Source organism: Delphinapterus leucas, chromosome 11 (genome assembly GCF_059928025.1).
Source record: "Delphinapterus leucas isolate spDelLeu-1000000601 "Yukka" chromosome 11, BTC_Dleu_Yukka2, whole genome shotgun sequence".
Taxonomy (NCBI): domain Eukaryota; kingdom Metazoa; phylum Chordata; class Mammalia; order Artiodactyla; family Monodontidae; genus Delphinapterus; species Delphinapterus leucas.
In genome coordinates this window covers 83,683,945-83,707,010 of record NC_143139.1, presented here as the reverse complement: position 1 = coordinate 83,707,010, position 23,066 = coordinate 83,683,945, and the positions used below count along the sequence as shown (strand labels likewise).

General features: G+C 41.0%; 1 non-coding gene across 1 annotated transcript; it reads left to right on the top strand.

Moving 5' to 3' along the window:
- The first annotated feature begins 3,121 nt into the window (after positions 1 to 3,121).
- LOC115803697 (U6 spliceosomal RNA) lies at positions 3,122 to 3,228 on the top strand. The gene has a single exon (XR_004024471.1). It is a non-coding gene; the product is annotated as a U6 spliceosomal RNA (small nuclear RNA).
- The last annotated feature ends 19,838 nt before the right edge of the window (positions 3,229 to 23,066 follow it).

Here is a 23,066-nt window from a genome sequence, read left to right as displayed (position 1 = left end):
TTTTCCTTTGACCGTTGCTGTCAAATGTGCTTTGTCATGTCCTTTTAGCACCAGGCCTGGCACATTTCTCTGTATAGTAAAAGCTAATGAGCCGTATGGCTTTTGGCAGCATTGGGCAATATACATGCTCCATTTGGAGCAGAGTAAATCCTTGGAGTCTATAGCTGTGTGTGCAGCCTCAGGCTGTCCCCTGTGCTTCATGGGTCTGTAAATATCATAGCTGTGGTCACTGCTCAGAATTATTAATATTCCAGAGGCCTGCTTTGACCCTACCCCCTACCGAGCAGGCTTTGGTAACACGCAGCTTCTCATTGGACCCCATCCAATTGGAATTTATGACTGGAAGTGGCAGAAGGCCCGTGTTATAGCAATGTCTCACCTTCAGCTGGCTCTACATCTTGGACCCTGAGGACATCATGGTATTTATTCGATTCAGATCCCATTTATTGTGCTTCTAACATGCTGGGCACTGAGTTTAGATGCTAGAGATAGTGCCCTGACAAAGACTATGTATATGTATAACTGATTCACTTTGTTATAAAGCAGAAACGGACACACCATTGTAAAGCAATTATACTCTAATAAAGATGTTTAAAAAAAAAAAAAAAAAGACTCAATCCCTGCCCCGAAGAAAGTGATCTGGGAAGGGGACATGGACATGTAAATAAGGCCCTGTATGCTAATAGATTTCAGGTCCAGCCCTTGGCAGGTTTTGGAGAAAAGCCACCCATTCTTCCATTTGCATCCCCTGAAGCCATTGCTATTCAAGCTTGGAAGGCAACAACACCTTGGAGCTTGTTAGAAATGCAGAAACTCAGGCCCCACCCCAGACTGAATCAGATTAAAGTTTGAGAGGCCATGATCTAAATCAGGCCTTAGCAAACCTGGATAGGTTCAAAAATCACCTAAGGCTTCCATTTTTAAGTGCTGACACAGCAGATTTGATATAGAGCTGGAGATTTCTTTATAAGCCCTACAAGTACTTATGATATAGCTGATCTGTAGACTGACATTTGGGAACTAGCCTCTAACCCTGTGGTTCTCAAACTTGTTTGAACATTAGAATCACTGGGAGAGATTTTAAAAGTCTTGATGCCCAGCCTATATACTCTGAGCAGTTAAATCATAAACCGTGGGCATGGGGTTGAGGCAGTAGGAATTTTTCTCCAGTTTTATTGAGAAATAATGAACATCCATCACTATGTAAGTTTAAGGCATGCAGCAGGATGGTTTCATTTACATATATTGTGAAACGATTATCACAGTAGGTTCAGCTAACATCCATCTTCTCATATAGATACAATAAAAGGCAAAAAGAGAAAATAAAAAAGGAAAAAAATTCTCCTTGTGATGAGAACTCATAGAATTTACTGTCTTAAAAAATTTCCCGTATGTCATACAGCAGTGTTGCCTATAGCCATCGTGCTGTAAATTACATCCCTAGTACTTATTTATCTTATAACTGAAAGTTTGTACCTTTGGGCCATCTTTCTCCAAATCCCCTTTCCTCCACCCTCTGCATCTGGTAACCGCAAGTCTGATCTCTTTTGCTATGAGTTCGGTTTTCTGTTTTGGTTGTAGCTGTTGTTGTTTGCAAGATTCCCCATACAAGTGAGATCATACAATATTTGTCTTTCTCCATCTGACTTATTTCACTTAGCATAATGCCTTCAAGGGCTACACAAGTTGTTGCAAATGGTATGACCTCCTCATTTTTTTATGGCTGAATAATATTTCATTGCATATATACCACACTTCTTTACTCATTCATCCACTGATGGACACTTAGGTCACTTCCATATCTTGGCTATTGTGGATAATGGCAGCAGCAATTTTAAAGTTCCTCCAGGTGACTCTGATGTGCAGCTTAGGTTGAAGGCCGCTGCTCTATACCAGTGCTGCAAAAACTTTAATCAGTATAAGGACCACTCCCTGCACAATCCCACAGGGTCAGCAGAGCTCCAGTGGTTCCTAATTGAAAAAGAGGTAGAACTAGGGCCGAAACCCAAATTTCCCCCCCTAGCCAGGGTACTTGTCACCTGCGAAACTGCCAGGCAGCATGGTGAAGGCTACCTTGGCACTACCTGGATCCCTAGTGTGGGGCCAGTTGAGGAAGCTCAGACCTATATAGTTCAATAGCCTCAGTCCGTCTGGTCTTAGCTTGGAGGCAAGTTTCAATGGCTTGTTCCTTGTCTTGTTCTCCAGCGTGCTCAGAGTCCCAGCGGTATTTTTCTCAGCACACTGGGCTGTAGACATATTGGCTGTCTTTCATTTTCTGAAATGTATCCTTTTCCTTCCACCTCAGGGCCTTTGCTGTTTCCTCTCCTAGGAATGCTCACTCTCCTTCCCTCTCTCCAATTCCTCCTTCAAGAAAGCCTTTCCTGATCCTCCAAATGAGAGCAGGTTCCCCTATTGTACACTTGTAGAGCACTTTGTACCTTTCCTTCCTCACAGTTATCACAGTTTTAAATTATGTGTTATGTTAATATTTGAATAATTTCTCAACAATTCCAATTAAGAGAGAAATCACAGCTCTTTTGCTTAGAACTGTATCCCAGTCACTTGCATTGTGCCTAGAACACAGTAGGGATTCGATGAATACTTGAGTATTCATGCACCACTCTTCCCAGCATTGGAGGTTCCAGGTCCCTTACGTATTCTCCCCACCCCACCCAAGAACATCGCCATTTTCCAAGGCAACCACTTTAGCCCCTGCTAATCTTTAGGTATACACCACCCCCTTTTTGGATCATTATGAGATCCCCAACTCTAGACACAGTCAGTCTACCTGAGGCCCCTTCTCCATGTCCGGATATTAGTAGCAACCCCCTTCCAACCACCCAAGCATTGTGAGCCTCCATGGACCCTTCTTGTTGCTGCCACTCCGGCACTGGCCCGGCAGTCCCCTAGGTGTTTTGTCTTCATCACAGTATTAGGCAGGAAATATTACTGTCGGTGTTCTAGGATATCTTGTGCTCTTTTTGTGTAAAATGAGAATAATAGTATCTACTGCAAAGGGTTGATGGAGAATTAAATGAGGTATTCTGCATCGACAATACACTGCCCAGTCAATAAATATTTAGAATTTTTATTACTACTAATAACTGCAAAAATCCCACTGGTGCTTACTTCGGCAGCACATATACTAAAATTGGAACGATACACAGAAGATTAGCATGGCCTCTATGCAAGGATGACCCACAAATTTGTAAAGCGTTCCATATTTTTAATAAAAAAAAATCCCACTGGACCCCGCAAAATGTTTTAGAGCTGCAGTTTGTACTTACTGAATGAGATGATGGGAAGCTAATATGGATTCGATAATAATTTTAAATGAGCTCACGCTTTATTGGTTGTGACAGCAGTAAATCCAATAGTATATCTAGAAGTGGAAAATAATGCTTATTTCCATTTTCAGAAAATGTGTGACATGTCTAAGGATTTAAGGGTCTTTTGCAACAATTCCATGCCCTATTTCTCCCACACCGGGTTCTCAGGCTGTAAGCTGAAAGTACACACTTCGGGAAATGTTACACATACAGTCTCTCCTCTCTTATTTTCATTTTCCTTTAAGTATCTCTGTCAAACAAACTGGAATACTAGCCCTTTCATTAGAAGTTGCTGCTGTTCAGTCATATGAAGGTCAGGGCTTTCAGCCCATCTACTTTGGGACAGAAAACTTGGAAGAGGTCAAAGATGAGCCTTAGTAAGCATGGGAGTAGGGGAAGGGAATCTCACTGTGGTTTCAGTCCCACCGGAGAGGTTGTGGACAAACTAGAGAGGAAAGCAACTCATGCATTCATTTTTTTTCACTCAACAAATCTCTATTGAACACCCTACCATGTGCCAGAAACTGAATTTAGCACTAAGAGCTTCCTAGCAGTGTGACCTGAGGCAAGTTAATTAATTTTCCCATCCTCAGGTTGTTGCCTGTAAAATGGAGATGACAATAGGGTTGAGATAGGTATTAACTAAGATAATATGCGCAGGGAGTGACACATAGTCCGTGCGTGATGCAGTGAGTATTCACTGCTGCTGCTGTTGTTCACGTGGAACAAGGTGGATGCAGCGTTGCCATCATGACATTTTGAGTCAAATGGGACACGGAGAAGAGTATGCAGGAAATTACAATAGCAATTGATAGGAGGAGTAGAGGGGGCTCTGTGAGCATAGAGAGGGACACCTAATTCAGACTTCCTAGAGAAAAGGACATTTAAGACTTAAACTGAGACATTAAGGGTGAGTAGTAGTGTTAAAGAAAAAATTATTCTGGTGCTTGTTAAAGATGATAAGGAAGACTTCCTTCAAGACGATCTATTGCTATGCCTTTTGGCAGAAGGGGAGAGAGCTCAGGCTCAAGTCTGAATACCAAGGTAGTGGAGATTTATAGCCAAGGAGCAAGGCGGGGGTCGGTGGATAGAAAATTACTAAGAGGGTAGGATAATTCTTGCTAAACTGACCAAACAGGATTCTTGATGAGGGCAGGCCAAGAGGATCCGATACCGGGGAATTGTGGGAGGGGGATGAGGAAAGTGATCGGATATTGAGGGTGATTCTCCAAATATTGAGGATGAGGGATTCTAGCTAAATGGACTTCAGAGGATTCTTGCTAAAACTGGACTCTATAAGGATAGAGACCAAAGCCCACAGTCAAGTCTAGTTGAGCAGAGGGCTCAGAGGAGGCTGACTAAAATTTGGTCAAAGAGAGAACCTTTGTCGGTAGTTACCCAAGTGGAGAGGGTCTGGGTAGAAGTACTATCTCATGGGAAAGTCTCAAGGCAAATAGAAGCACATTCTGCCCTCTCCCACAAAGAACAGCCCATTTCCAGAGAGGGATTAACCTTTGCTGCACACTGGAATCACCCAGGGCTCTTTAAAATATACTGATGCCTAGATCCCACCCCCAGAGGTTCTGAACTAATTGGTATGGTAAGCAGCCTGAGCTCTGGGTTGATTATTTGTTTGATTTCCAGATTTATTGAGATATAATTGATATATAATGTTGCTTAAGGTGTGATGATTTGTTATGTCTATATATTGTGAAATGTTCACTGCAATAAGGTTACTTAACACATCCTTCACCTCACATAATTACCATTTTGTTATGGCTGTTATACAACACAGTATTGTTAACTATAGTCACCATGCTGTACGTTAGATCCCCAGATGTCTTATAACTGGACATTTGTATCCTTCTACCAACATCTCCTCATTTCACCTATCCCTCAGCTCCTGGCAACCACCAATCTGCTCTCTGTTTCTGTGAGTTGACCTTTTAAGATTCCACATATAAGGGACACCATACAGTATTTGTCTTTCTCTGTCTGGCTTACTTTACTTAGCATAATGCACTTAAGTTTCACCCATGTTGTCACAAATGTCAGGATTGCCCTTTTTTAAAGCTGAATAATATTCCATTGTGTGTGTATATTATATATATATATATATATATATATATATATATATATACCATATTTTCTTCATCCATTGATCCATCAATGGTCATTTAGGTTATTTCCATGTTTGGATATTGTGAATAATACTGCAATGAACTTGGGGTGTAGATATCTCTATGAGATAGTGATTTCATTTCCTTTGGATAAATACGCAGAAGTGAGATTGCTAGATCATATGGTGGTTCTATTTTCAGTCTTTTGAGGAGCCTCCCTACTGTTTTCCATAGTGGCTGGCCCAATTTACACTCCCACTAACAGTGCACTAGGGTTCCCTTTTCCGTACATCCTTGTCTTTTTGATAGCAGCAATTCTAAACAGGTGTGAGGTGATATCTCATTGTGGTTTTTATTTGCATTTCCCTGATGATTATTGATGTTGAGCACTTTTTCGTGTACTTACTGTCCATTTGTATGTCTTCTTTGGAAAAAAATGTCTATTTAGGTCTTTTGATGATTTTAAAATCAGATCATTTTTTTTTTGGTTTTGAGGTCTTTTGGGGGTTTTTTTGCTATTAAGTTGTATGAATTTCTTCCATATTTTGGATATTAACCCCTTATCTGATATATGACTTGCAAATATTTTCTCCCATTCCATGGATTGTCTTTTCATTTTGTTGATTGTTTCTTTTGCTGTGCATAAGCTTTTTAGTTTGATGTAGTCAGTCCCACTTGTTTATTTTTGTTGCTTGTGTTTTTGATGTCATATTTTAAAAAAATCATTGCCAAAATCAATGCCAAAGAACTTTTCCCTTATGTTTCTTCTAGGAGTTTTATGATTTCAGGTCTTATGTTTAAATCCATTAGAGTTAATTTTGTAAGTGGTGTAAGATAGGGGTCTAATTTCACTCTTTTGCATGTGAGTATCCAGTTCTCCAAACACCATTTATTGAAGACACTATATATTCCCTATCGAGTATTCTTGGCTCCTTGTCAAAAATTGGTTGACCATGTATTCATGGGTTTATTTCTGTCACTTAATACTGTTTCATTGGTCTATGTGTTTGTATGCCAGTACTACACTGTTTACATTATTATAGCTTCATAATACAGTTTGAAATCAGGGAGTGTGATGCCTCCAGTTTTGTACATTCTCAAGATAGCTTTGTGAGAATTATCTCTGGGAGGCAAGGATGGCTCAACACACACAAATCAATAAATGTGACACACCACATTAATAGAATGCAAGATAAAAATTATATGATCATTTCAATAGGTGCATAAAAAATATTTGACAAAATTCAGCATACTTTCATGATAAAAACTCAACAAACTGGGTGTAGAAGAAACATACTGCAACATAATAAAGGTCATATGTGACAAACCCACAACTAACATTACTTAATGATGAAATTTGAAAGCTTTCAGTCTAAGATCAAGAACAAGACAAGAATGTCCACTTTCACCACTCATTCATCATAGTACTGGAAATCCTAGCCAGAGCAAACAGGAAAGGAAAAAGGAATTAAAGGCATTCAATTGGGAAAGAAGAAGTAAAATTGTCTCTGTTTGCAGATGAGGTGATCTTGTATATAGAAAATTTTAAAGACCCCACCAAAAAAATTGTTAAATCTACAAAAATGAATAAAGTGTCAGGACTCAAAATCAAAATATAAAAATCAGTTGTGTTTCTGTACACCAGGAATGATAAAGATATAAAGAAAACTATCCCATTTATAACAGTATTGAAAACAATAAAATAGGAATAAAGTTAACCAAGGAAGTAAAAGATCCAAACACCAAAACTATGACATTGATGAAAGTAATTGAAGAAGACAAAAATACATGGAACGGTATCTTGTGGATCAGAAGAGTTAATGTTATTCAAATGTCTATATTACCCATATTACCCATAGAATCATTGTAATCCCTATCTAAACTCCAGTGGCATTTTTCACAGAAATAGAAAAAACAATTCTAAAATTTGGAACCACAAAAAACCCTGAATAGCTCTGGGGTTTTTAAAAGCTCCCCTTGTGATCCCATCATGCAATCAGAACTGTGAACCACTAAGTCTTTTTACAGCCAGGATGGGGCCTTTGCCCCTAGTATATCAAGCTCTTATCAACTTGACTCTCATTACCTCCAGAGGTACAGAATACAGTCATTTCTCTGCATTCATAGGTTCCACATCCTTGGTTTCAACCAAGCGCAAATTGAAAATATTCAGAGGGAAAAATATTGAGTTCCAAAACCAAAAGTTGAATTTGCACACAATGGCAACTATTTATATAGCATTTAAATTGCTTTAGGTATTGTAAGTAATCTAGAGGTGATTTAAAGTATATGGGGGGATGTCCGTAGCTTATATGCAAATACTATGCCATTTTATATAAGGGACTTGAGTATCCATTTGGATTTTGGTATCTGCGGCATGGGTGGGGGCTGGGGGGCGATTTCTGGAACCAATTGCCCCGCAGATACCAATGGACTACACTACTGTATTATCTCCTGTGAGGTCAATAAACAGACCTTTCTTCTACCTTATTTAATGATTGCCTTTGGCTTCCAAATTCAGGACTGCAACAGCGTTTATTATAAAGTTACCATTTGACCTCTCAACCCTTCTTATTTGCAGTTTTCAATTATGTAAAATTCAACAATATCAAATTTTATTAATACTGTACCACTGAAGTCATATGTTTTCAGTCCACTGAAAATGATGGTTATAAGATAAGACCCACTTTCGGAACATAATGCTGTTTTCTCACTGCCATCTAAGTCAGGGGTCAGCAAACTTCTTCTGGAAAGAACCAGATGGTAAATATATTAGAATCTGTGGGCCATACAACTATCCAGCTCTACCCATAGACAATCCATAAATGATTGGGTGGGGTTGTGGTCCAATAAAACTGTTTATGAAAGCAGGCAGCTGGCCTAGAGGTCTTGGTCTGTTGACCTTCCCATCTAAGTGCCCATTTTTCACTTCACATGTTCTTCACTCAAACAATGGGACAAAATGTTTCCGCACCTTCAAAGAAAATGGTCTCACTGTCTCATTTGCATTTGTTATCTTCATTTACTCATGAAATACTTGTTTACATAAACCTATAAGTTGACTAATCTAGAAAGCAGTGTTTCCATCACCGTCTATAATACGATAACTTTCTTTAATATTTAGAGCTGTTTCCTTCAGTGACCAGAAACACTGCAGACGGAAAACCCTAAATATTATAAAAGAATTCAATGTTTTTTTGAAGCTGAAATGAGGAAACCACAGAGAGATCACTTACCTTGATAGGCCTCAGAGAACATTGGTTAAAAATGTGAACTTCTGCTAAACCACCCAGGCCAGTCCTGGTTCCACCACTCAGTAGCTCGTGAGCTTGGGTGGGTTCTTAACCATTCAGTGCCTCACCTCTTCACCTATAAAATGGAGATATTAAAGTTCTTACTTCATAAGGTTATGGTGGAGACTATCAGATGACCCGCATAATATGATAGAACAGTATATACGTTAAGCACTCAACAGATGTAGCTGCTGCTTTTGTTCTTTCACTGCTGCATATATGGAGGGCGACCTTACCTTGGGCTTACTTTACTTTGTCTCTGCCAAGAAATATGCTCTGAAGATCAAGAGGACCTTCTTGTCATGCTACAACCCCTTCAGCTGCAGCATAGATGTGTTGGCCTCACCGTGGAAAGTCAAGATGGTCCTCAACCAAACGAAAGTGAATTTGTGATCGCTCTGCCTTGACCTTGAGAACATTTCTTAAGCTTCAGCTATACGCCTTGAGGTAGCTTTCATCTACACTGGGACTTTTCCAAGGTGGTTAAATGAAACATTAAGAGGGTAACATGCATGTTAGCGCTAGCCCATGTTTAGTATTTGGTGGATGTTCTGTGTGTGGAACTCAGGAGAGCACATCTATAAACATGTGCTGGGAAATCAATTCAGTCTAAGTTTGCTGGAGCAAATGAGCTACTGCCCCCAAACTACCAGCTTGCTGTGATAGCTGACTGCTCTTTGGAGGTCATCATCCATTGTCTCAGTGGTGAGGATGAAAAAACAAGGTCAGGACCTACTCTGAAGTGTCTTCAGAGAAAAATATCTGATACTGGGCTATCAGATAAAGATTTGTTTTTGTTGTTATTGTTGTTGATTGCACTTCATTTCTACTCCTATTTGTTATCTCTACTGAGATGTGTTTTGTGGCTGGAGTTAAGGCTTATCGTATATGCATTTGGTATCTTTTAACTAAAGACCCAGAAATCCTCTTTCTGTATACTGTCCAATTTTCCAGCAATCACCATGCTTTGTAGACTTGAGTCAGGTTAGAACACGATACAGAGAGACAGTGATGCCTAAGAGAAAGGGCATTCCAACTTTGCTGGATAGACAGCCCTTCAATCAGGTCCTATGTGTGAAAGTGCTTTGAACTATTAAGCAGGGAGCAACAATTATGCGTGAAGTACTTACACTGCTTCTGGACTGTTCTCGGACAGTACTGTCCAGTAGAACTTCCCATAATAATAGAAATGTTATATAACCGTGCTGTCCAACACAGTAGCCAGAAGCCCCATGTAGCTACTGAGCAGTTGAAATGTAGCTAGTGTGACTAAGGAACTAAAGTTTAATTGTATTTAGTTTAATTCGTTTAAATTTAATTGGCCACAGTGCAGTTATAAGGCATGTTGCATGCGTTAAAACAAAACAACCTGTAAGGCAAGTCGTATGTGCCTGCCCCCCTTTATAAAAGAGGGGGAAATCTCAGAGAAGTTAAGGAACTTTCCAAGAGTCACAGAGCTAGCAACTGGCATGTGGTCAGACAGGATTTATACCTCCCACTTTTCTCTGATGTCATGCCCAGGGGTTCTTCTTCCACATCAAACTATATAGCACTGTGCTATACTGTACTATACTATATTATATTCTATATTACTATTATTCCTTTGAAATCTATCATTACAACTAAATATTGTAATATGCAGATAGAATAAACTCTAATCCATTCTCTCCAACAGAACAAGATTAGCTAACTTGACTTGTACCGAAGGAGAGAATTCACAATTGTCTATGGATAACTCAAGATCCCCTTTGCTCTGAAGACGCTTCAGAGTAGGTCTCGACCTTGTTTTTTCATCCTCACCACTGAGACAATGGACGATGACCTCAAAAGAGCAGTCAGCTATCACAGCAAGCTGGTAGTTTGGGGGCAGTAGCTCATTTCTTCCAGCAAACTTAGACTGAATTGATTTCCCAACACATGTTTATAGATGTGCTCTCCTGAGCTCCACACACAGAGAGCCATTTCCTTTTTGAACAGCTTGTCTGGTTACATCTTGTAGTAATTTATCTGCGTGCTCCCTGCCAACTGGTTTGTAGGGAAAACATGTTTGATGCATAACAATAGATCATTTGGGGATAAATCAAACTCTTAATGAAGTCCTGCTTCTCTTCAGCCAGGCATTTTGCTCAGAAGTCTCTCTTGGGCTCTGGTGACTTGAGGAAAGGGAATGTGGGTGCCCCAACCTTCGAGACAAGTAGGCGCACAGAAAGTGATTTTCTCCAAGACAAGACTAACGACACAGCATCCCTGGGGTCCCTTCTCATGGAGTCCAACTGAAACCACTGAAGTTGGATTGGAGACTAGAGCCTGGAGACAGTTCAGATTAGACCTATGTTTGGAAGAAATGAGAGATCTATTTTGCCCAAAGCCTCACACTTTCCTTGGAGGGACGCCATGGCCGCCCACACACCCTTGTCTTTCCCAGTTCCTGTAAGGAAAAAGAAAGTTACAAGGAGATAGAAAGTAGAAAGAAAAAGGGAAAAGTGGGGAAAGAGAGAAGAATGAACTGAACAGAAAATCGAAAAGAAAAAAGAAGAAAGAGCAAGGAAGAAATAGTAGGAAGACACTGAGCAGGAAGGATGAGAGAAAGAAGAAAATAAATATCTCGAAAGTTTCCATTAAAAACCAAATGTATCATAAACATTGTTAATAGTTATTTCTAGCTGAGTCCCTGCCATGTGCCAGACTAGGTGCTCCTAAACACTGCTAAGGACCCAGAGAGACTTAGAAAGCTTGAGAAAGCAGTAGTTACTGTCTCCAAAGCCCTTATCCTTAGCATCTACACTACAGATGCCACTAAGAAGCCATACGATCTGTCTTACAGCTATTTTGCTCTGGATATCCAGAAGTGGAGGAATCAGAGGCTGAACTGTGGAGGGAAAAGGCACGATGGGAGAGGCAGAGTAGCTGATATAAAATGTTTAATCATATCATTCTGTCCTCGTCTGAGGACATGCATCACCCATAGACATGCTTAAATGCCAAGTAAAACACGTCTCGCGTTTTGAGTCTGAACTCATGAACTCCCCCCGGGAGCCCTGCAGGGGCTGGTATATGCTTTTCATGGAGTTGGGGGTGCATTTAAAGCTAAATTCTGTGATTGTTTTCTAAGGAGAAAAATGATCTGCATTGGTGCTTTTCTTTAGTGAATGAGGAACTCTTTCATCAAGTCAACCCCTTTCCCCAGTCTTCTCTGGCCCCCACTGCCTCCAGGATCAAGTCCAAACCCTTCGTCCAGAAATCCAAGGCCTTCCACGGGCTGGCTCCAGACGGCCTTATCAACAGTGTTTTTCCACCACTCTCCACTCTGAACTATCAACTCCAGTAAAGCTGGTCTGCTCCCTCTTTCCTCCTCCCAGACACACACACACTGGCCCTGAGAGGACAAAGGACAGCTTCTTCAGCTTCCTCTGCCTTTGCCCCGGTGATTCCTTCCACCTGGAGTGCTCTTCGCTGCCTCTCACTCTCTTCTAAACCCTATGTAAACTTCAAAGCCCCACCAAAGTCTCTTTAGGACAGGTTCTCTGACCATCCACACCCACAATGATCTCTTCCTCCTCTGCCCCTTCATGATATTCAGTTTTGGTGCCACTATGATGGCAGCTACAGGTTGTCATTCAATGATGCCTCAAGTCCCTGGGAAGGAGATTATTCCCTCTGTCCTGCTATGCTCCCAGCTCTCTTGTATTCCTTTTCTTTCCTTGTATTCATGTCCATCAACATGGTCCTGCTGTCGGTGCCTCCTTGTAAATTGGTCTGCATCTGCCATCTCTCCTTCTCATTTGCCAGGAAGCCAGATTACCAAACTGCCCCCAACCCCAGTTAGAGAGAACCGCTCCCTCCCCTCTCTTCCCTCCCTTCTCCTCCCTATGAGGATTGGCAAGTATTTACTATAGTAATTATTATTTCATTCTGTTTTGCTATAGAAATTCATGTACGTTTTCTGTCTTCTCCACTGGATCATGAGCTCCTTGATTGTAGGGATTCGGTCATGTTTGTTTCCCTCTCAGTGCCTACCACAGTGGGCAATGTACAAATGACACTCTATAAATGCGTATGAAATGTATTTTTATCATTACTGAATTTCTCGATTGTACCTTAAATATAGGCACATATGCTGAATGAAGGCTTAGAGAGCCTATTTTTTGCACACAACCATTTCTGCAGAGACAAGAAAGATCTGAAATATTTAGGGTAGGGGTCTTCTCTCCCCTGTGCATAGGCTTCATTTTCACATGGGCTATTCTCTCACGGTGGAATGGTTCCCTTAAGGAAATTCATGGTATTATTTTCCTAAGAAGGGTGGATATAAGACAAGTGGGGTAAATTTCTCCTAACTCATGGACATCTGAGGAGTAGAAACCGAAGACATCAGCTCTCACCAGAACTAGAACTGAGCGTGGCCTCAAGGGGCAAATCTGTGCTCTCAAACTCTCAGGGCCACCTGGTGTCTTATCACGGCCTCTTTTGGTGCACAATTTATTCTCCTCTCTCAATGGGTTTTCTCCACCATGAAGCTCAGCTCACACAGGGCTTTGTCTTGCTGCGATGCTAAATGCATTTGGTAATCTTCAGTTTTCTCCCCCACTAGCTGGCAAAAGTTGCTCAGTTTTCTAATTCCAGCATTCTGAGTGAAGAATGCAATTACCCTTGCTTACTTTTCCTTGCCAGGCCAGAAGTCCTGGCAAGCTTCAGGACGGGCCAACTTTGATTCAGGTGCCATCCCTGGTGAAGTCAGCCACAGGTGAGGTGTGGAGGGCCAGAGGGAGAGGTAACATCAGAGAAAATATGGCTGCCTAAGCCCGTCCTGTCAACAGCCCTGTGGGCAGGTACAAACCCCCTTGCATTGGACTTGTCTCTGAAGACAGACACTGTCATAGCAGGGTAGAAAACATAAATTCCTGCAGACAAGCAATATAAATGAGCCAAGCAGTCTGGTGTAGAGCAATGGGAGATGGTGGCTCCAGCAATTGTTAACATGGGGAAATGGTACCAGAGTTTTCCGTTTTTAAAGAGAAGCCATAAGTATGGATTTTAGTGTGAAGTTCCTGAGTTTTAAAGCTCATCCAAACTTATCTGTTCAAGCCAAACCAAACTCATCTGTGGGTGATATTAGCCCTGCCGGCTGTCAGTTTGCAGGTCCTACTTTAAAAACTGGTGTCCAAGGGCAGATCTTCTGAAAGGAAGGTAAATGACCTATGAGCACCTGGCCCGTTATTATAATTCATTTCCTTTCACTCTAGTTATTTGCATATTAACCCCCCATTATGTGTCTACTGACCGACTTATTAAAATAAGTCACTTGCTTTGTATTGTTTTGAGATTAACACTTGCTTTTGCATCATTTCAGAACACTTCCAACTTCCTGCCCAAGTTCCCATGATACTACCTTCAACTAGGAGAAGACAAGGCTCCAGGAGGATTTAAGTTTGAGGTTTCATAAAACGTCAGTTTGGGGATATGATCCCTTGTTAATGACCTTCTCCTCAGGTTTCTCAAAGACCACCCAGGCCTCTGGCTTGAAGATAAAGCCAGGACTAAGGGCCAGCTGGGTAATCAGAAAAAGCAAACCTCATGCCTTGGGAGCTGTAGAAGGTAGATTTTGCAAGGTTGGTCACAGAAGCCAGAACAATGGGCATGTCTGTGTGCTTGGGGAGGTGTGGAGAGATGGAAACTGGAAACATGTGATTACTGAGTTGACTAAGTTGTTTGCAGGATTATCATGCTTTACTGAAAATTCTCTGGGAAGCCCAATGGTTATGGCAAATTTCCAGAGGCAATGAGTCTTGGCTATTCCTTCCAATCAAGAACAAAACTAGTCCACAGGGTGATTGATGCTTAAATATCTCTCCAAGAGAAAGATGGATGTGGTCCATATGATATTTTCTTCAGAAATACCTGGTTTGGGAAGAATCAATGTCAAACATTATTTTTATACCATAAGATTGGGAAAACAAAGTCCCTGAGGGCCTGTTCAATGTTATATCCCAGAGATGAGCCTTGAGAAATATAGTCAGTGCAAACATTGCCTAGAGCATAACTGTGCTGTGGTCTCCCCCTTCTTTTTAAAACCTGTGTGTGTGTGTGTGTGTGTGTGCCCCTGTGTGTTTTCTTAAAACACAGTATTTTATAGAAAAGAACACATATTTGTTAAGTGTACCTCTGAACAAATTATCACAAAATGAACATATCCATATAACCACTACCCAGACTAAGAGATAGAATACTACCAGCACTTCAGAAGCTCCCTTACTAAGCCCCCTCCCAGACATTAGCCCCCTCCAGCTCACCATAGATAGTCACGTCTTGATTTCGAATGCCATAGATTAGTTTTGCCTGTTTTTAACTTCAAATAACAGGAACCATATTGTACATATTTTTCTGTGTGTATTTATTGCAACGGTTGATTCATTTCCTTGCTTTATAGCATTCAATCATATGACTATAATGCAATCTTTCCATTTTACTATTGATTAAAATCTGATTTATTTCCAGCTTGGGACCATTAAAAATAATGCTGGTATGAAATTCTCAGTCAGACTTCAGGTACCCATATGGATGAATTTGTTTGGTCTATATCTAGAAGTGAAGTTGTTGACTCATAGGATAGATGCATTTCAACATGGGTAGATACCATTAAATAATTGTCTAAAATGGTTATACCAATTTACACCAATGTGTAAGAATTCCTTTTGTTTTTCCCTCTCATTCTTTAAAGACAAACTCCATCTCCTACTTCCCCTTCAAGCCTTTCTTGATAACACCACCCCTCATTTATTGCCTGCTTCTGCAACTTCTCTAGCACTTAACAGCATTTTCCAAAATGTTCTAATATTGAGTCACTGGGAATACTTGTTAAAATTAAAAATTCCTGGACCCCACCTTGGTAAAGGGCCTGGGGAAGCTGCATGGTTCCTAATTACCCCAGCTGATCATCAGGGGAATTTGAGGAACAGCGAATATCATAGAATTTAAGAGAAATAGATAAAAGTGGTCCCAAGTTATGTTCACTCTAGGTAGGAATAATACCGAAATATGACCCGTCGCTTATTCAGCTTCACTAAATATTCTCTTCCTGCCATCCCCTCACCAACTTCTAGCCCCAAGAATTTCAGAAGATGTAGATCCTAGAGCCTTCACCTGTTAAACAACCAACTGGACAGCTATGTGACCTTGCTACTCAAAGTGTGGTCCCTGTACCAGCAGCAGCAGCATCACTGGGAACTTGTTAGAAATGCATAACTTCAGGCCCACCCCAGACCTACAGACCAGTATCTGAAGTTTATTAAGACCCCCAAGTGATTTGTATCCACATAAAAATTTGAGAAGCAGTGCTTTGTAATGTGTGTGAGGGGAATTGTACCAGATGGTCTGGGGGACCCCAGGACTTAAGCAATATAGAAAGGGCACGAGCTTTGGAACCAGTCAGTCTTCAATGAGTCTCAGCTAATAGGGAAGTTACCTAATTTCCACCTCATCTAAGGTCACCTGTAAAGTGGAGCTAATAATCCCTACCACACTGAGATGTTATGGGGATTAACGAAGTGATCTAAGTAAAGTACCTGCTTCATAGTTAGGGCTCCCCCACTGATGACAATTTGCTTTGTACAGTGTCTGGTACACTAAAAAGTACTCAAAATGTTATCACTACTGTTGGTCTTGGTGGAGGTGGTCCAGATTATATTATATTATTATTATTATTAACCTCAAGGAACTTACAATCTAGGAGAAGGAAACACAGTAAATCCATTAAAAGTTTAAGGAAGATGCAAGATTATAACTGCAAAGGGATCTTTCTCCAAGTCAGAGGTCATACAAGAAGGATTGTAAGCATGTAAGTATTAAATATATTTCAGGGCAGAGCAACTAACATATCTAAGCATTTAGCTTATGCCAGGCATAGATATAACATTATCTCATCCCATACACCCAACTACAAATGAGATAGATACTATTCAAATTGCTCCCACTTTATAAAGGAAGACAACTGAGCCCCACAAGGTTAGCTAACTTGCCCAAAGTCACCTTAATATTAAGTAGTGGAGCCCAAACTTGCTCCACTGGCTCCAGAGCCCACACTCTTTTTTTTTTTTTGATAGGTAAGAAGTGGATTTATTTAGAGAGAAACACACTCCATAGACAGAGTGTGGGCTACCTCAGAAGGCGAGAGCGGCCCCAGGGTATGGGGTTGTCAGTTTTTATAGGGGTGGGTAATTTCATAGGCTAATGAGTGGGAGGAGTATTCCAGCTATTTCAGGAAGGGGCGGGAATTTCCAGGAATTGGGCCACCGGCCACCTTTTGATCCTTATGCTTGGCCTTGAAACTGTCATGGCGCCTGTGGGCGTGTCATTTAGCTTGCTGATGTGTATACTGAGGCTCAAGGTCTAGTGGAAGTGTCCGCCACCTTGGACCCATTTAGTTCGAATCGGTTTATGTCATGTCCTTGGGCTATGTCATTCTTTCAAAGGTTGTGTCCTGCCCCCTTCCCTCCTGTTTCATTCCCCCCTCGGAGATTTTATCCCATATTCTCATGGGAAGCAGAAGGGCGATGGTCCGTCTTCTGTAACTGCTTCAAGGCTGAGTAGGGGTGTCGACCCTGCCTGTCAGGGAGTAAAAATCTCTGGATGCGGAGCACATACTCTTAATGGTGGTGATGCTGAACAATTTTCTTCAAGTGACTTAAGAGTCTATGAAAGCAAGGGAAACAACTGTGGCTGGAGTGAGTTGAGGGGCTTCACAGAAGAGACTATGATTCACCTGGAGCTATACAGACTCATTAGAATTGAACAGAGAGGTATTAGAGAAAAAGATATGCTTATAATACTGGCAACACTTCGGACGCAAAATTATGTCTCAGTTCACAAAGTGTGTTCACAAACACTCATTCAGGGCTACTAAGATGGAATATAAATTGTCCCTGCCTTGATAATCTTAAAGGCTATAACTTCTAATTTAATCCTGCAACTACCATATAAAGTTATCTCTGTTTTTCAGAAGAAGGAAAAGAGAAGTTCAGTGGCTTGCATAAGACAAGGGGAATGGAAGGTGCTGACACTGGAACTTGAATTCAGATCTTCAGAATCTAAGTTTAAGGCAACGATCATTTGTTCCTTTAGGAAGATCTAGAGGCTAGAGTGACCAATCTTTATGGCTTGCTTGGAATAGAAGAGTTTCCCAGGATGCAGGACCTACAGGAAATTCCCAGATAGACCGGGATGAGCTGGCCACCTCAATAGAGACCTAAACACAAAATCCATGCTTGTTGTAAGATGCACCTTTGGTTGAACCAAAGGGTTTTTTGTGCTAAGGTAGGGTGTGTTGTTCTCACCAATCAGAGATCCAATACCGCACACTTCACCTGCTCTCTACTTAGTCCGCACCAACATAATGGCCAAAGGGACAGGCTTTCTCTGAGCACTGACTGTAGTTCAAAATTCTCTCTCTACTTGCTTCTTCCCTCCAAATTTGCTACGGTGTGTGTCTAGGGCATGTGATGTGCCAACACAGTGATGAACAGAACAGGTAAGATTCTTGCTTTCACAGGATTTACTTTCTTAGCAGGGCTTTAAAAATGGCCGGGGGCAATTGTGTGGGGGAGGTTGGGTGGAAGAGATTCTGGAAGAGCAAGAGATCATTCAAATCACATCAGAAAGACTTTCTGGCAACCAGAAATTAATCCTGGTTCTAATATTGGGGGTGACCTTGCATAAAAAGACATCGTCTTTGTATCGCTTCAAGGTCTGACTACCGACTGTTCCAATAGAGAAAGTAGCCAGCAGACTGACCTTTGCTTTCACAACAGATCATAGTAAATGTGAGGTGCATGTAGTATCTTAACAATGTTGAAAAGGGGCCGCTTCTAGAGGATGTTTCTTGGGAGCAAATTCTTTTCCCAGTAGCCTGCACTGTACAACCCATGCGTATGGGCATGCCAGCTCTTGTTGGATATGTTTCCAGGAGGGAAATGGTACGCAAAACGAGTCTGAATGCTAGATAGGGTAGGTAGGTGGTGGCCCAGGCAGGGGACAGGGATGAGAACTTCTCCGCAGGGAGGTCATGCTGCCTTGGTTCCTCTGGCTCTCCCAGGAGTTTGGGGGCTTAAAAATATGTCTTCCAATGTCTTAATGGACGAGGATTGAATGACCAAATTCACGCGTCCCTGGCAGCAGCATAAGCGAACGTCCAGAGGACTTATCCCAGAACACAGGGAGGATCCATTTCAAGTTCTAAGACCAACTGAAGCTTGGCATTCCCTGACAAATGTATTCCAGCTGATTTCAATCCACATGAGACACCAGCATGTGTGTGCACGCATGTTTATGTATCTACTTATTAAAGAAAATGCACTTGGTAAGCAGGAGACCTCCATTCATCTTCCTTTTGCTTGAATGGCTGTCTCCTGGAGAGGAAGATCCATTAAATGTCAAGAGTAGATTATGACTCTGGGCAGTCCAAGGAGATGAGGTAGGTAGCTGGCTTTTGCACAAGGGAATTTAGAAGATTATCAGAACACCTAATTAGAAGATATTTTGTTAAGCTCTTCCTGCCCACTTTCCTACAGATAATGGTCAAGCTGTGGGGCCGTGCGTGCTCTGTTCCTTGAGGGAAGCAGGCAGCATCCTTGGCCTGATGCACCCTTCAAGTTAGCGACTCGAAGTAAACAACTGATTTCACTAATCTCAGAGGCCTTTCTCTGGTGTCTAATAAGTATAGACTTCCTCTCAGCATTTGCCTTTTCTCCGTGGCTCCCTTATGAAATGTGATGCTAGCTGTAGAGTTGGAAGGACAAAGGAACTAAGTGTAATTTATTATCCAGGATTGTTTTCAACCTTTTTCCAATTATACACATTTTTCTTTTGGCTTTGGCAGACCTGGGTTTATGAGGCTGTTCTTCTGGTCACTAATGGGCTGCAAAAATGGGCCCCAAGTATTCCTTAAGGGATGTGTTACTGGCCTTTAGTAACTTGTCTATGGCATTAGCTCTGTTGAATACAGCTAATTAAATGAGAAAACTAATACTGACTCCTGCTTCTCCCGCACTGTCTGCCCTCCCGCCCTCCACGTACACCAAGGCTTAATATGGGATCGTTTCATTTAGGGACCAGGAAGCTGTCAGAACAACAGAGATGGAAGCCCAGACTGGGTTGGGTGCACTCATTGGAATTTGTTTATTTTTTCTCACCCACTGGGGAGAAATGATGGGCTTAGGAAAGACAGAAGGCCTGCAGTTTAAAATCATGGGGGCAAAAAACAATGGGCTGGGTGACAGGGACTCTGGTTTATGGTCCTGGGTTGGAGGCTGATTTGATGTGTGACCTTGAATAAATCATTCATCTCACTGTATTTCAAGTTCCTGATCTGTAACGGGGGGAGTCATGAGACACCACCACCACCCCCTTGTCTAATGGATTGGTTGTGAACCTGAGGCTCATTTCTTTATCCTGCTCACTTACCTGTGGGCATTCTCCAGGATTCAGGATTTGTGCCCCATTGTTTTCATGTCATCCCTCAGTGATCTTACCCTTTGTCAGAGCGTTAGGTCTGGCATTTTTGCAGGTGACCACAAAATCTGTATCACCAACTTCAACTTCTCCCCCAAGATGCGATCTTATTTAGCCAAAATGTTCACTGGAAATTTTGAGGTGGATGATTTGCTTTATAAGATATACCTCTCTATTCAAAACTCACCCAGGCCACACTTCAATCTTTATATAGGAACCACAGGCACGGCCTAAACAGGGTGTGGGCTTCGAGTGCTAATTCAGTACTTCTAACTCTGTGACTTGGGTAAGTCACTCATACACACCAAGCTTGAAATGGAGATGGTCAGTTTCCTGTAAATGGAAAAGTCTTGGCAGACTACCTGTTACATCACAGACACTCAATACATAATATCATTCGTCCTATCCTTGAGCTCATTTGGAATTTATATAATGCCTTCAACTCAGATTATCTTTTATGTCTATTACACGAAGTTTTCAAATACAGAGCAAAGTATACAAACAGCTGACTGTCCAGTAACATTCTAGATACTGAGCCTTGTTTTCCCGTTGAATTCCATTATTAATTTGGAGATAAGTCCTGTTGGAGACAAGAATAACTTTTAAGTTATCCCAGATTGCTAAGGATATATGCAATATATATGTAAGAATGCAGCAGTTTCTGAAGCACAAGAAAAACCATGAAATGTTTGTGATAAAATGTTAGTATTAACATTCAAAAATTCATCATTCACAGAAAAATATATGGAAACTGAAAATACCATGTCTAAATTGTGGAAAACAATGCAATACAGAAGTCTCCTTCTTATCAGACTTGAGAAATTTTCTTACTGATTTTAAGGTACTTTAGCACTGGTGGTCCCCTAGCTAATCAAGGACATCCCTTATGTCCTTTCTTTTTAAAGCTTCCTCAGACCTTTGAAAGTAATGGCCTCCCTTCAGAGACTACATTTATACGTTTGGCCACAAAGTATAGTAAAAACAAACAAAGAAACTACGGCCCCCACACCGCCCCAAGGAGGGAGGTCAAAAAAATAAAAATGCAGAGACAAATGGAATTGATCTGGAAGGCCTGGGACTCAAGTATGTTAAGTAAAATTTCTAATTCTCACCTGTCCTTCCTAGAACCAGTGCTGAGAACAGGTCCCTGCCCTGTCTGTCTTTGTTACTGTTGTTGTCATTTTGTTGTGGTTTCAGAACTTTTCTATTTGTGGAAACTCAGTGCTTCAACGTTGACAGTAAAGTGAAGGTGAACATATTTCTTTCAAAATAGACTCTGCTCTCTATTGTAAAGTTGTAATAGAAATATAAATACCGAGATTAGTGAGATTAATCAGGGATAGTGGTATCATAAACTCTGCAATCTCTCTATGGGAGATAGAGAAGACATAAATTATTTCTTTTTATACAGCTAGGAAAACAATGAGAGACCAGTTACATTATTTGCTCACAACAAAAATGAACATTTTGATGCCTTCCTTAAGTGGTGATTTACCACTAGGATCAACCTGAAAGTCACGATTTTCCTATGAGTAAGAAAAACACATGGAACACACACACACACACACAAACATACACACTCTTGCACATATATCCCTAACTTAGATATGATGCTTAAAGGAAGAATTAATGGAATGAAATACCTTCAGCTTATGGTAGATGTCTTGCTTCCCTACGAGATGAAAGAACTTTTAACACTGGAAAGTTCTAACTTTAGATCTTTTAAGCTCCAGTGGGCATGAGAGCCATTCAGCATACTATAAATAGACTACAGCCTCTACATCAGGAAAAAGAGACTAATATTTCCAGAATCTTCTGTAAAGATTCTCTAGCGCCTAGCTTAATTTTGATCATCTGTCTCTATTAACAACAAAATGTATCCATGGAAATTTATGGTAGAAATCTAGTTCTCTGTCTTTTATGTGGTTACCATTGCCAGTACTTTCTTACATTCTGGAAAAGGATGTTCAGAGAATGGGTGGATATTGTACGAGTGATGCAAGCATTAGAAGAGTGATTGGGTTTGATGAACTTGGATGTTCTTGTCCACCCTAAGATGCTGGGATTCTGTGTTTTCTTCTTTATTCAGCTGTGATGACACTATTCATGTTTCCACGTTCTAGAATGTCATTCTTTTAGTACATGGGAAGTGGGAAATGAGTGTGTTTGTGTATGAGTTAGTGTATGTGTATGTGTAAAAATCGTTCAGGAGAAAAATAACCAATTTTTACATTCATTAGAAAACAACTGATTAATAAGCCAGTTTATTTTGGTTTAAAACATTCAACTCCACAGGACACTGTGCAAACCTAACTCTGTCAACACCACCCAGAAACCTAGGTGTGCCATACGAGGTGACCAGAGTCATTTTACAATTGGAAAAGTGAAAACTAGAAGAAGCCCGAGTCAAAATGTTACACAAGGACTCAGGTCTCTGGCATTTGTGTTCTACAATTTTCTCAGTAAACTCCCATTTTTTCATGTTGTACTACACCTGATTTTGTTGACAGAGATCACTAAAGACCAAAGTCCCAAACTGCATGGGACGGTCATCATGATGGCATGGGGGAACCCAGGACAAGATAGCTGTTCACTGTAATACCGAGAAGGGTAAGTAGTCTTGAGTAGATTTCAGTGTTATTTATATTTTGTCCACAAGATGGTAGCGTACACTTTCCATTTAATGTAAAGCTGGCCCGTGATCCTAATTTCCCGTAAAGTAGAGAATGGTTTGTGTTGAACGGAGGTCAGCCACTCTGGATATCCTTCAGTATTTTTTTTTTTTTATTGTGATGAATTGTTGATTTGGAGTATATTTAGCT